This window comes from Saccostrea cucullata, unplaced genomic scaffold (genome assembly GCF_032062105.1).
Source record: "Saccostrea cucullata isolate Sc308-1 unplaced genomic scaffold, CSIRO_AGI_Scuc_v1 ctg5604, whole genome shotgun sequence".
Classification (NCBI taxonomy): domain Eukaryota; kingdom Metazoa; phylum Mollusca; class Bivalvia; order Ostreida; family Ostreidae; genus Saccostrea; species Saccostrea cuccullata.
This window is the reverse complement of record NW_026929447.1, coordinates 1-15,345: the sequence shown is the minus strand read 5'-3', so window position 1 is coordinate 15,345 and position 15,345 is coordinate 1. Positions and strand designations below refer to the sequence as shown.

General features: G+C 36.3%; 1 pseudogene; it reads left to right on the top strand.

Moving 5' to 3' along the window:
* The first annotated feature begins 3,072 nt into the window (after positions 1-3,072).
* On the top strand, positions 3,073-10,932 carry LOC134280847 (uncharacterized; annotated as a pseudogene).
* The last annotated feature ends 4,413 nt before the right edge of the window (positions 10,933-15,345 follow it).

The window sequence follows — 15,345 nt, the reverse complement described above, 5'->3', positions numbered from 1 at the left end:
ATCAATGAATCAAACTAACACCATTTTCAATGCATTTTTCATCTCGTGAATGCTGTAGCTGCGCAGTTCTAACATGATTAATTTCCTCCTAATTAAACCAAAATAAACATAATTATTTACTAATTTTGGTCTCTAACAGTATGTAATTAGTGCATTAGCACTTTGAGTAACTTTGGGCTAGTTTAGTAGAGTATTAAGCGCATTCTTGGTATTTCTTATTTCACACTAGACTAGATCCAATATGGCTTGTACATCCCCCTTAAAGAGAGGTAATACATGAGCTACTTTCCATGTGGACGGGAAAGCATTCTCTGACAGTGATTTATTGAATAACATAGTCAATGGTTTTGAAACAGTAGAAACAGTATTTTTAAGCATTTTGTGACTGATGCAATCGGGACCAGTGGCTTTATTAACAGGAAGTACTGAAATAATGTCAACTACCTCTTGTTCATCAATTATAATATTACTTAGATTATCACTACATGAAGAGTAGATTTGTGGTAGACTATGGTTTTTATCATCAATACAGGAGATGGATGAAAAATAACTGTTGAGTGCTTCAATTTTATCATGATCAGAAAAGGCTAAGCTATTTTTCCCATTATCTGTAGTAATTTGTAATGGAGGGATATCATTGGATGATTTAACATTAAATGCGTCCTTCATTAGTTTCCAATATAATTTGTTATTGTTTTTGTTTGCGTCTACTAGGTGCATTTCTATATTATCATAGTAATTAGCTATAGCATATTTTTTCATGTTATTGAACGTGTTCCGAACTTTTTTAAATTCAGCCCAATCCGAATCTTTCTTCGTTCGTAACGCTTTGTTTCGTAATCTATTTCTAAGTCTTAGAGTTTTACGCAGAATGGAGTCCATCCAAGGTTTATCTCGTGGACGAATAGTAATTGTTTTTTCACAGAAAGATTGTCTAACACAAGAGAGAAATTTATTTGAAAAATTGTCGGTAGCCGCGTCTATATTGTCGGCATGATTGATGTATTTATCCCAATCACAATTTTGTATTAAGGAATTTAATTTGTCAAAGTCACCATTTTTATAATCCCATACCTTTCTTTTGTAAGCGCGATTGTAATTTATATTCGAGGCTAGTGCAATATAAGTTGCTTTGTGATCACTAAAAGCTGGGTCAATTTCAAGGACACCCGAATCATGTACCTGAATATCAAGTGAAGTGAAAACTGGGTCAAGAAGCGTGCGTGTATTGTTAGTAATTCTCGTCGGTACGTGGATGTTGTTGACAAGATTGGAATTTGAAACTATTTCACGTATTATGTGTGTAGGAGGAGTATTTAACAAATCTACATTTATATCACCAACAATTATGATTTTACTCGAGGATTCTCCTACTTTATCTAAACTCCATGTCTCCTTCACCTATCTGTCACAGTCTTGTTTTTCCTTTGCATGGAGTTAGTCAGTCTGTTTATCCTACAAAAAGGGATATTTTCTAACATTTTCAAAAATTTAAGATAGTCCTTAGTTGAAAGGGACTATCTTGGGCATTTCGAACCCTGTCTTCCACATAGTCCCACGTGTTCAATGAGAAGAGATGGACTTTTTATGCGCCCGGATCGATAGATCCCGGGCGTATATTGTTTTTGTCCTGTCTGTTTGTCTGTTTATCTGTTTGTCTGTCTGTCTGTTGTCAACTTTAACCTTCGCCATAACTTTTGAACCATAAGAGATAGAGACTTCATATTCGGTATGCATACTCCACTAATAAAGTCCTTTCAAACGACGACAAGGTCAATGATCTTGTGACCTTGACTGTGACCTATATGCTAAAAATAGCTTTTTACACTTTTTGCCATAACTTTTGAACCATAAGAGATAGGGACTTCATATTTGGCATGCATACTCCACCGATTAAGTTCTTTCAATTGACACCAAGGTCAATGACCTTGTTACCTTGACTGTGACCAATATGCTAAAAATAGATTTTTTGAACTTTGATGCCGCCGGGCGCATAGTGTTTCACAAACACATCTTGTTTTATAATGAGTTTATAAGTACTTTTAGGGCCGAAACAATTTTATATTAGAAGCTAAGATACTGCTTAGTTTGTAAATTCTTGTTTTATTTTTAGTTGGTCTATCACCTCTAACTTTATTTTTACAGCACTATATAGAATAGATTTTACTAACTGTCTTTTCATCACTTTATTTCTTTTAGACTGTTTTGAACTTAGAAGTCAATTACTTGACAAATTTTGAAAAATATGTAATCATTATTTAATGATGTTCAGTAGGCCTTTGCCAATTATTGTAGGGTGTGTTTGTGCCAATAAAGTATTTGTATTTGTATTTTAAATTTTTATGCCTTTTATGAAACCACCTTCTCGGGTCCTCCATCTGATAGACTTAATGGAGACCAGTCGAGTGGGTAAATGGGATTGTTTGCTAGAATTTAGAAAGTGTTGATACATCCAGGCTACAGTGGGACGGAGGTAATCATGCCGAAAATCATGCGCCAGTGAGAGTAACACCGATGTGAAGTTTACCAGCTCAAAGATCCAAATCGCGCAATCGGGATTCTTTCAGTTTTATTGTGAATGTAATGAATTTGTCTACCTACTAGGAAAAAAATGCACTCAGAAAAAGGGGAAAAAAGTCTAGTATTCCATGTCCTAAACGAGCCACCGTAGATCTAATGCATGATATAGAGTGAACGCCCTTCCAAATTCTCTTGGCCGGAAGGAGGCGCTCTCGCATGTTTATAGGGCAACAAAGATGGCGGATTTCGATGGCGTGAATGCTCGATAACACAACGGTGATGTTGTTAAATGCTCATAAAACATATTTACAATTAATCGTTCTAAAATAGAAATCAGTGAGATGGATTATGATGTTCATGATATTTATTGTAGCCCTTTTTCCTCTCTCTTTTTAAATTGGAACCGGTTTGCAAACTCATAAAACTTCAAAGAAATGACCAATTATTTTTTGCACAAAAATATATATGCTGGTCCACAACTTGTCATGATTAAGAAATTTAATGCCACTGAATATAAGTCTTTGAATGTTTTACTTTCAATTTTCAGACCCCAAAATTGTTTTTTACCATGAAACTTCATGAACTATTCTGAATGAACCACTGAAAAATAAGACTAAAAAATCACCATGCCTCCAAGACACAGAGCTGGCCCTGTGGACCTGACAGACACGGATGTTAGCTACCCCCTCCATCGCCTCTTTGATGAGTATAACTTAGATCATATCCCAGTGGATGAGCGCTTGAATTCATTCAAAAAGCGCGATCTTGCTCATATCAAGCACTACAAAGCTGCAGTGAGAATCTTTGGAGGGCCACTGAGTAGAAAGAGAGTCATGATTGCCCCACCTATGGAAACACCACTGAAACATCGACTGGGGGTTTATCATGGTCGAAAGTCCCCTCCCCTTTCTCCACCAGTTTTGAATGCAGAACTTAAAGAACAGGTTCAAGCAGAGCCTAAACCATCCGAGGAAGAATTAATTGCAGAAAAAGAAACGCAGAAAGAGGAAGAGTATAAAAACTGGATGACAGAGCGACAAAAATTCCGTCATGATCTAGAAAATATGGGACTGAGTGAACATTGGCTGAATCAGAAACCAAACATGACAGCCTTAGAAAAAAGAGTGCTGGTCAGAATGATCAAAGAGAGAACTCCCCATTACGAGCCCCCACCTGTTGTCCCAGAAACCCCTTCTGAGGCCTCTATTCATGATGTTCCCAATGTTAAGATACCAGCTCCTCTTGGAATAAGAATTCTGGAAGAGCATTTGAGGAAAAATAAAATTCGACTTCTTGACTTATTTGTTGCCACGGATAAAGACAAAGACTGGAAAATCACCAGAGATGAGTTCAGAAAGGTCATCAAAGAGGTAATGAACATGTAACTGTAAAATGAATACACAAACAGTTTTAAAAAATGTAATAGTTAAATATATTAACTAAGATAAGTATTTCTTGTGCAAATAATCTGAATTGCAGCATCTTTTGATTATCACTGTGGAGCAATCTAAATGTAAAATGAGTAATAAGTATTCATTTAAGGAATAACTGTCTTATTTTTCGAATTCATGAAGTGATCAATGGATTGGCTTGTGTGATAATTTGCATAAACGCTGAAGGCGTTTATGCATAAAATCATCACACAAGCCAATCCATTGATCATCTTCATGAATTTGAAAAATCTGACAGTTATTCCTTATATTTACATGCTTTGATTCCGCCAATCCACGGGCTCCAAGCCTGCTTCTCTCTAGGTGTTGTCCCGCCCTGCACGTGGTTTTTTTTGGAACCGCGCCAAAACATTCATGAGGAAATAAATTACATTTACAATTGGTAATTTTATCTCGGACAAAGACATTGGAAATGTAAATATATAATAATCAATGTACAGTGTACTGACAAGATGATTGGATTTGCTAAGAAGATGGGTGAACAAGGCGGGCAGAATGCCTTTTCCTACATACTCCTATGTAAAACTTTGATCAGCCATTTTGGCCCCACCCTACCCCCAGGGGTCATGATTTGAACAAACTTGAATCTACACTATCTGAGGATGTTTCCCCATAAGTTTCATCTTTCCTGGCACAGTGGTTTTTGAGAAGAAGATTTTTTAAATATTTTTCCTATATATTCCTATGTAAAACTTTGATCAGCCATTTTGGCCCCACCCTAGCCCCAGGGGTCATGATATATGAACAAACTTGAATCTACACTATCTGAGGATGATTCCACATGAGTTTCATCTTTCCTGGCCCAGTGGTTCTTGAGAAGAAGATTTTTTTAAAAATTTCTTATATATTCCTTTGTAAAACTTTGATCGGCCATTTTGGCCCCACCCTACCCCTGGGGGTCATGATTTGAACAATTTGAATCTACACTATCTGAGGATGATTCCAGATGAGTTTCATCTTTCCTGGCCCAGTGGTTCTTGAGAAGAAGATTTTTAAAGATTTTTCCTATATTTCCTATGTAAAACTTTGATCGGCCATTTTGGCCCCACCCTACCCCCGGGGGTCATGATATGAACAAACTTGAATCTACACTACCTGAGGAGGATTCAACATGAGTTTCATCTTTCCTGGCCCTATGGTTCTTGAGAAGAATATTTTTAGCTCTACTGGTCAGAGACCAGAAGAGCTTATGCGATAGTAATGCGTCCGGCGTCCGTCCGTCTGTCTGTCTGTCCGTCTGTAAACAATTTTTCAAAATGCTACTCCTCCTACAATTTTAGTTTGATTTCAGTAAAACTTGGCACACAAGTAGACTACACTAAGATACATAGAATAGTGCATCGGTTTTTGATTTCGATGAACGGTGTTGCCATGGTTACTAAAAATAGAATTTTCTGTGAAATTCCTTAAAAACGCTACTCCTTCTACAGTTTTGGTCTGATTTCAATATAACTTGGCACACAAGTAGACTACACTAAGATACATAGAATAGTGCATCTGTTTTTGATTTTGATGAACGGTGTTGCCATGGTTACTAAAAATAGAATTTTCTGTGAAATTCCTTTAAAACGCTACTCCTTCTACAGTTTTTGTCTGATTTCAGTATAACTTGGCACACAAGTAGACTACACTAAGATACATAGAATAGTGCATCGGTTTTTGATTTCGATGAACGGTGTTGCCATGGTTACTAAAAATAGAATTTTCTGTAAAATTCCTTAAAAACACTACTCCTTCTACAGTTTTTGTCTGATTTCAATATAACTTGGTACACAGGTAGACTACACTTAGATACATAGAATAGTCCATCGGTTTTTGATTTCGATGAACGGTGTTGCCATGGTTACTAAAAATAGAATTTTCTGTGAAATTCCTTTAAAACTTTGATCGGCCATTTTGGCACACAAGTAGACTACACTAAGATACATAGAATAGTGCATCGGTTTTTGATTTCGATAAACAGTGTTGCCATGGTTACTAAAAATAGAATTTTCTGTATTCTTAAAAACGCTACTCCTTCTCAGAGTTTTGTCGATTTCAGTATAACTTGGTACACAAGTAGACTACATTAAGATACATAGAATAGTGCATCGTTTTTGATTTAGATGAACAGTGTTGCCATGGTTACTAAAAATAGAATTTTCTGTGAAATTCCTTTAAAACGCTACTCCTTCTACAGTTTTGGTCTGATTTCAATATAACTTGGCACACAAGTAGACTACACTAAGATACATAGAATAGTGCATCGGATTTTGATTTCGATGAATGGTATTGCTTTGGTTACTTAAATGGAATTTTTTGTGGAATTCCTTCAAAAAACGATACTCCTTCTACAGTTTTTGTCTGATTTCAAAAAAAGTTGGCACACAAGTAGACTACACAAAGATACATAAAATAGTTCATCTTCCCTGGCCCTGTGGTTCTTGAGAAGAAGATTTTTTGAAAATGGCATAACTTTTTCTTAAATTCATAATTATCTCCCCTTGGAGAAGGGTGTGGCCCTTCATTTGAATAAACTTGAATCCCCTTTACCCAAGGATACTTTGTAGCAAGTTTGGTTGAAATTGGCCCAGTGGTTCTTGAGAAGAAGATGAAAATGTGAAAAGTTTATGACGACAACAACGACAGACAACGGACAAATTTTGATCAGAAAAGCTCACTTGAGCCTTCGGCTCAGGTGAGCTGAAAACTTTTCTTCGACGAAAAAATCTCATAAAAAATTTTCTTTCATAAAATTATTACCGGTAGATGGTATTCGTGGGATTCGAACCCTAGCAATAAAAATTCGATGTATCAATAGCATACTGCTGTGAGACTAACCCGCTAACCACAATGCTACACCGCTCATGGTGATTTTAGGCATTTAAATCATGTTTGTGATATGACCCACGACTTAATGGACTTGAAGTATTTCTCGGAAAGATGCTAATGTGTGTCATAAAATTGTACTTTTAAGGTATAATGGGTCGTCACTCCATGTTTTTTGAAAACCAAAAAATGTGTATTTTATAGCACACTTTTAGGATCATCTTCAAAAAAATGGAGGAAACACCACCCATATTGAAAAATTTTGTTTAAGTATGAGAAAATGATTGTTTTTGTTCTTTTTAGTGTGAAAGCATTTTCATAAGCAAATATTTTCAGTCTTTGTGAGATGTTTGTAAATTGTAGAGATTTTACATAAAGTATACTTTAATATTAGTTGAAATATCAAGTAAAATTTGGATTCAGTTAAGATTAAAATTTTCACTTAATATTTGTCGCACTATAGGCATTGTGCCCGCCTTATTCACCCATCTTCTTTGATTTTACAGTCTAAGGTTCCTATGTCAGAGGCTTTGCTGGAGGATATGATTCTCTCCCTTGACATGGATTATGACAATAATTTAGATTATAAAGAACTGTCAAAAGGCTTGTCATTTTGGAAACGGAGAGGAGAGGAGAGTCTGCAGAAAGCAGATTTCAAGAGAATCTACCATGGATTCTCTGAAAGTTGAGATCTAGTAAGTGTCAAGTTTAAATTTCTGATTATTCAGGAACCCTAACACAAATCAAATGGATTGGATGTTTTTGATTTTGTAAGCTGTACTAAATCCAGGATTGTCTGATGTAAAATTTGTATGCTGAGAATAATTTATGTGTATTCCCACTCAGTATTTACAAAATAGCTGCTATATCTGAGTGATGATAATAATTTTATAACAGTTGTCCATTTATTCATTACAGGTTCATCAACATCATTACCTGCTGCCAATCCTAACTCATCAGAGGAGACGGTAGATGAGAATCAAGACGATGAAAAAATCATTAGAAACTTCTCACCAAGTCGGTCAAACCATGACGTCCATTCAAAACCTTCCAAAACCTCTAATAGTCCTTCCCAATGTACATCCAGAAAATCTGCAAGGTCCTCCAGCAAGTCTGAGGACAAGCCTGAAAAACCCTCTACCGATAGGACACAGGGCTCCTCAAAACAAGGGACTGACTCAAAATTGGAAAAACAAGACTCAGCCTTGGGAGGAGGAGATAATGACAGTAAGGGGAAGCAAGTGAATATTGAAATAGAAATTACTGACACCTCAAAGGTAGAATCGAAGGCAGATCCCAAAAGAAGTAGGAGCACCACCCCTCAGTATCTGTCTCCCCCCGAGCTTGACACGGGGCCAGAACACATCGTGTTATCATCAGAGGAAGCCATGGTGGACCTGAGGAAAAGGGACAGGGAAGCTCTCAAAACCAACATGATGAGAATGGTTAGCATTAATACTGAAACAAATTTTTAGTAAAAAAGATATTCAGGATGCTAACTGTTGACTTATAAGCTGAAATTGGTGCTTGAAATTTTAGTTGATGCCATTTAAAATCATATTATTATGATTAACTATTAAATCAACATAACAGTTATCAAATTTTGGAGCTATAAATATTTTGTTTGAATATCCCTATCATTTATAAAATCATTTTTGTGTTTGAAATATTTGATCTTTATACACATTGATTATATGTTTTATATACCATGATTCCCTTTGAAACAAATGAGTTTAAGTGGTTTTCTTGCTGAGATGTAGATTCAATTCTTAACAGTCTGATTAGGTTACTTTGAAACTTTCATTTTGACCATAAAAGAAATTTGTAAAATAATTTGATTATGAATCTTAAATACATTTTGTACTTGACACTTCAAAATTCTCTCTTTGCAGAGAAAAGCTATTTAATTTTTTGTATGAGTTATTCTAGTTGTATTAAACGAAGAGTTTTCCCGATTGCAGTCAGCCAAGAGGTTAGAGGAGGGGCCAGGCATCATTAAGGTGGGGGATAAGGCTATAGATGACCACTGTATGCAGTCCACGCTGGAGGGGGAAATGGCGGGGATGGTCGATAAGTTTAGACAGCTCAAGCTCAGAGAGTTCTATGAAGTTAACAAGCTATGTTCCCAACAAGGAATTGCACTCAGTCCTTCTTTACTAGAAAAAGGTATAAGTGCTTAAAATTTTGAAATTGGAATAATAAGAATTTTCAAGTACATTTATTATAGACTGAATCGATGTTATGCTAGTTTTTAAATTTTGCCAATTCCTGTGCATGTCATATGTTTTCAGAAGCTTTAGGCCTTCAAGTTTTATTAAGAGATATTCAAAACACTTCAAGCCTAAGCTAAACTTAATAATAAAAAAAGCCATTCTTTTAATTTCTTTAAAAGAATATTAACCATTACGTAAGATTCTCTTTGAATTATAATATCTCCTGTTGTTGGTTTTCCAGTTCTGTTGTACCCTCCGGATATCCCACACACCTTTATCAATAAACAAGTCAAGACCCCAGGGGCGCCCCTTCTCTCCAGTCACTATGCAGATCCCCAAAGAGGCCCCGGACCCCCATGAGGGTCAAACACAAGGACCGTGTGAGGCGGTCACAGAGTGGTCGACTTCTGATAGACAGCCGTCACCGCTACCCCCAGGGTCGCTCCGTGGCACCCACAGGCACCAGGGCCACCCTGTCTACTGGGAAAGCCATCATAAGGAGAAAGGTAGATTGCTGGATGTCCTTTGAGGAGTATGACAGACTTACAAGGTAAGGATGGCTGTGTTATTGAATCTCAGGTGACCAACAAAATCCCAGGTCATCTTCTGATTACACAGGAAGAGAAATCTTGTGTGATTTAGTTTGAGTATATATTATTGGATTATTTTGCATCTTACTTTTGCGTAAAAATACAATAATTTTTATTATACTATAAACTTGTCTTATATAATTGATTTCAAAAATTATATCTAGCTTTAAAATAAATTTTTCCGTATCTGGTGCTCCCAAAACACTTCTAAGATAGAACTGATATATGATTCAAATCGTTAACAATACTCAGTCACAATTTTTGATTTTGTAACAGTCACCTGGCAATCAGGTACCAGCAGCTACACGGCTCTTCTGATTCCAACGCCTTCTGGCCCGGCCAGCTTCTGGATAAAATTAGACTGTGTATGCCCCCGTACGATAAACCAGATACACCAGACCAGAGCGGAATCGTCTTCCAGAAGGTCAAGGAGAGAAAGCTGACCAATCTCGGGAAGGCGCGGGATTACTCGGCCTGGCCAGTCAATGACCAAGGATACGTACAGTCCGGGATATACGATCCATTTGCTAGAAAATTTATACACAACTATTGATGCTAGAAAATTTTTATATTTAATCTATAAAAGCATGTTCTATTTTTATGCCTTAAAAAACATTTACACTCATGTTTGTTACTTGCAATGTTAGAAGTCTGATTTAATTTTTATTTGTATTTTTTTATGCATTCAGGTTTGTTTCTGCAGAATTTATTTTTGATATTTGTTTGACTCTGAGAGAAATTTATTTGTTAACTGTTACCAGTATTAATGGCTGTTGCACATAAAAAGTTCTAATTTTGTTTTTTTTTAATGCAGTATGTCCGGATTAATTTAAGCAATAGATGACCGCAGATTTAAGATGAAGTGAATTAAAATATGCAGTTTAATATTTAATTTGTTATCACTTCACAAAAAATTTTGAAGTTTTATTTAGCCAAAATAAATTGATAAAATACAGTTGTATATGTTTATCCTATAAACTAATTTCTGTTCATGAATACTTATTTGTTTTGATAATATTTCCCGAGGATAAATGGCAGGTATGGTACACCTAAAGTAGAATTAGTAAACTGAGTATTTATACCTTAATACAAGATAATTTTCCTGTGTTTATGTTTAAAAAAAATCTTCATTCATTTATAGAGGGACTGTCAAGTGGTTAATTAAAAGAATGAGTTTTTTGGTAAATTCTATTGTATATTTTGATTTCGTCTGAATTATAGTAGATTTACACAGAGGAACTGTATGCTATGTAAATTAGGTAATAATGAAATAAATCACAAAGAAAGTCAACTATACAAGTACTACCAAAGTCTGAGGTAGTAGTTCTGAGTCCATACTCAGTTATTATGGGGAATTTATTCATTTTGAAAAGTAAAACTAGAAAGCAGATTGAAAAATCACAATGATAATTCTTAATGAGATGTTGATGTACACATATTCCTTATACAGGGAACAAGTTGTTGTAAATGTGTAAGCTTGGCAATAGATGTACTATAGAACTACCTTTACCAGTGACTGTATTTCTATATATTTTACTTTTGATGATTGCTGCCAATATAAACCTGTGGCCTTTCTAATTCATTTACAAATTTTTGTTCAAATATAACTGTGATATTTTTTATACATTTTTTTTACGTTTTTTTTCTCTCTATCTTTGCTGCTGTGTTATTTTTTTACTGCTGATGTATGAAATATTAAATAAAGTACAATATTATTTGTCCTTCAAGTGTTGATGTTCCTACATGTACCTGACTCATGACATCTAGTTTAGTGTATATTTAGGTCATACCGGTAGGTTATTAGTACATAATATAATTAAATACCAAGCAAATGCTGGGCTTGTTACATCCTTTGGGTACTGTATGTGACTTACATTTCACACTTGAGTATTTGGCATTTACATGTCCCTTTTTTATTAGGTCACCTGAGTAAACTCAGGTGACCTATTGCTATCCGTTTTCGTCCGTGTGTGTCGTGTGTTAACATTTGAACATTTTCAGCTTCTTCTCTGCAACCACTGAACCAATTTCAACCAAATTTGGCACAAAGCATTTATGGGTGAAGGGGAACAAAAATTGTGAATTTCATGATCCCTGCCCCCCTGGGGCCTGAGGGGTGGGGCCAAAACCACTAAAATTAATGCAATCTTTAAAAATCTTCTTCTTTACTCCTGGACATCAAGCAGTCAAACTATTTGCATGATTGTAATCAGCATTGAGTCCTCTACCAAAATTGTGAAATTCATGGCCCTGGGGTCAGGGGTGCTAGGGCGGGGCTAAATAAGTATATAGTGAAAATGCATTATTTCTTTGAAAATCTTCTTCTCTGCTCCTGGGTATCAAATAAACCAACTATGTACATAGTTATGATGAGCAAGAGTGCCTCTACCAAAATTGTGAATTTTATGGCCCCAGGGTCAGGGGTTCTGGTGTTAGGGTGGGGCTCTATTGATTATATAGTAAAAATACATGATTTCTTTGAAAATCTTCTTCTCTGCCCCTGGGTATTAAATTAACCAAGTAAGTAAATAGTTATGATGAGCAAGAGTGCCTCTACCAAAATTGTGAATTTTATGGCCCCAGGGTCAAGGGTTCTGGTGTTTGGGGGGGGGGGGGGGGGCTCTATTGATTATGTAGTGAAATTACATGAATTATTTGAAAATCTTCTTCTCTGCTACTAGGTATTACATAAACTAACTAAGTGCATAGTGATGATGAGCAAGAGTGCCTCAACAAAAATTGTGAATTTTATGGCCCCAGCATCATTGGTTCTGGTGGGGGGGGGGGACTTTATTGTTTATAAAGTGAAAATACATGAATTCTTTGAAAATCTTCTTCTCTGCTCCTAGGTATTAAATAAACTAACTAAGTACATAGTTATGATAAGCAAGTGTTCCTCAACCAAGATTGTGAATTTTATGGCCCCAGGGTCAAGGGTTCTGGTGTGTGTGTGGGGGGGGGGGGTATTGATTATATAGTGAAAATATGTGAATTCCTTGAAAATCTTCTCTGCTCCTAGGTATTATATAAACTAACTAAGTGCATAGTTATGATGAGCAAGTGTGCCTCAACCAAAATTGTGAATATAATGGCCCTATCATCAAGGGTTCTGGTGTTGGGGGGGGGGCTCTATTCATTATATAGTGAAATTACATGAATTCTTTGAAAATCTTCTCTGCTCCTAGGTATTAAATAAATTAACTAAGTTCATAGTGATGATGAGCAAGAGTGCCTCAACCAAAATTGTGAATTTTATGGCCCCAGGGTCAAGGGTTCTGGTGTTGGGGGGGGGGTGCTCTATTGATCATATGGTGAAAATACATGAATTCTTTGAAAATCTTCTTCTCTGCTCCTAGGTATTAAATAAACTAAGTAAGTGCATAGTTATGATGAGCAAGAGTGCCTCTACAAAAATTGTGAATTTTATGGCTCCAGCGTCAATGGTTCTGGTGGGGGGGGGGGGGGGGGGGGCTTTATTGATTATAAAGTGAAAATACATGAATCAAGGCCGTAACTACCATTGAGGCAAGTGAGGCAAATGCTTCACTAAATTTGTAGAGTTTTCTGAAAAGTGAAAACGTTTTACGATGAATAAATTATGAATTATGAGTGTCTTCATGCTAAATTAATATTTCAAGTTTCAATTTCTGTAAATGTTTCATCTCACTAGGTGCCCCATTTTCGTTAAGAACGCATGTAAAATATAATTCAAATTGTTTGCTTTGTAAATTGTTTGATCGTTTAACATCCCTTCTAAAAATTCCTAATTCATACTGAGACAGCAGTACTTGCCAATGAGGGCTGCAAGTTTTAAATCAGTACTGAGCTTTTAGGGTAATGGAAGTGTGTACGATTACTTACTGTGATATAGAAACGCAGTTTCTACCGTCTCATCTGAAGGACCGGTCTCTATATCCTGCAGTGGGATTCGAACCCGCGACCTGAATGATTGAATCCTTACTTCGCGACTTAAGAGCATGTTTGTATATGCTCTAACCACTGTGCCATGCGGGCGACAATTCAAAATGTAAAACTTTCTAAGATTAAAACTTTTATTTTCTAACACCAAGGTTTCAGAATCCTCTTCCCGTGAAGGAAACCCCCCATCACTGGCCATCACGTACTACCTTTGCCCCGTCTGGAACTAGGAATGCCCAGCACCCTTGCCTCACTAAAAGTTTGTGCCTAGTTACGGCCTTGCATGAATTCTTTGAAAATCTTCTTCTCTGCTCCTAGGTATTAAATAAACTAAGTAAGTGCATAGTTATGATGAGCAAGAATGCCTCTTCTAAAATTATGAATTTCATTGCCCCAGGGTCTGGGGTTCTGGTGTTAGGGTGGGGCTCTATTGATTATATAGTGAAAATACATTAAATCTTTGAAAATTTTCTTCTCTGTCTCTGGGTATGAAGCAGATGAACTACCTATATAGTTATGATGAGCAAGGGCCCTAATCTTGCAGAATTGTGAATTTCAAGGCCCCAGGGTCAGGGGTGGGGGGGCTCTACTTATATACTGAAAATGAATTAATTGTTTGAAATCTGGTCCTTTGTATTTATAAAACATTTATTTACTTTTTGATAGGCAATTTTAAGGATGCCTTTTAAAAATTTGTGCAACCTAGGGTCAGGGGTTTATGTCAGAGTGTTAGGGGCACTACTGATTATTGATGAATATTACTGATTAGTTGGAGTGCATTTTTGTTCCCCTACCCTGCGTATGGGTATTCAGTAACCAAGCTAAGCAACCCTAAGTTTATTGTTATGATGATCAATGGTGCCCTTTCAAAATTGTGAATGCCATATAGCATCTGGCTTAAAACATGAATCAAATTCAATACACTGTAACTGGAAAGTTGTTGCATAATGCTCAGGTGACCTATAAGGCCCGTGGGCCTCTTGTTTTTTTACTTGGATAAACGCACTCTTCTTAAATCATTAGTACGCAATGGCAAATGGAGACCATCTCACTGTAGTAATAGATCAGACAGGAATGTGTCCAAGACAGAAATATTTTCAGTGTTTGTAATCTTAATAGTAAGCTATACATGCATGGGATTATTAACCTGTTTAAAAATTTGGTTCCAAGTCCCAGTGGTATCTATAAAAGAAAGAGGTAGGATAACTTGAAGATTCGACCCCCCCCCCCCTTCTTTACGCTGTGAGGACCAGTTCCAATATATGTGCATGTCATTCTAAAATTACTTTTGCACTCTTTTTTCAATATCATTTTCTTAATCTTCAGAAGAGAATTCTGTATCCCTTAACAGTCTTGGTCTAGTTACCAAGAAAGATGGCCAGAACTCTCCCCTATTTCATACTCCAGATATACTTAACATACAGGGGGTATTATGTAGTATGCCCTTACAATCTTTTGACATGGAACAAGTTATTTTACTTAATTGTCAGTACATGTATAGGGGAAAGAAGTCATGTTCATCGAGTGTCTGTGCGAGACGCATCTCTGCAAGCATAACATATGCTTGGAGAATTTTAACTATAACTAGTAGACTAATTGTTCACTGAACAATTAATGGTCTTTCCACCTTTCTTTTAAGTTTTCATGGCATTTGAATTAAAAAAGAAAACAAAAAAAAAAAATTAATTTAAAAAAAAAATTAATAAGTGCTGCAAGCAGGACTCGAACTGTGGACCCTCAGCCCTCAGATTGCCAGGCGAGCGCTTACGCACTACACCACAGGTTCCGCTGACTTTGTTTTCCGTAAACTAAGAGTGAAGAAAAAAAAGAAATGAAAGCACGTGG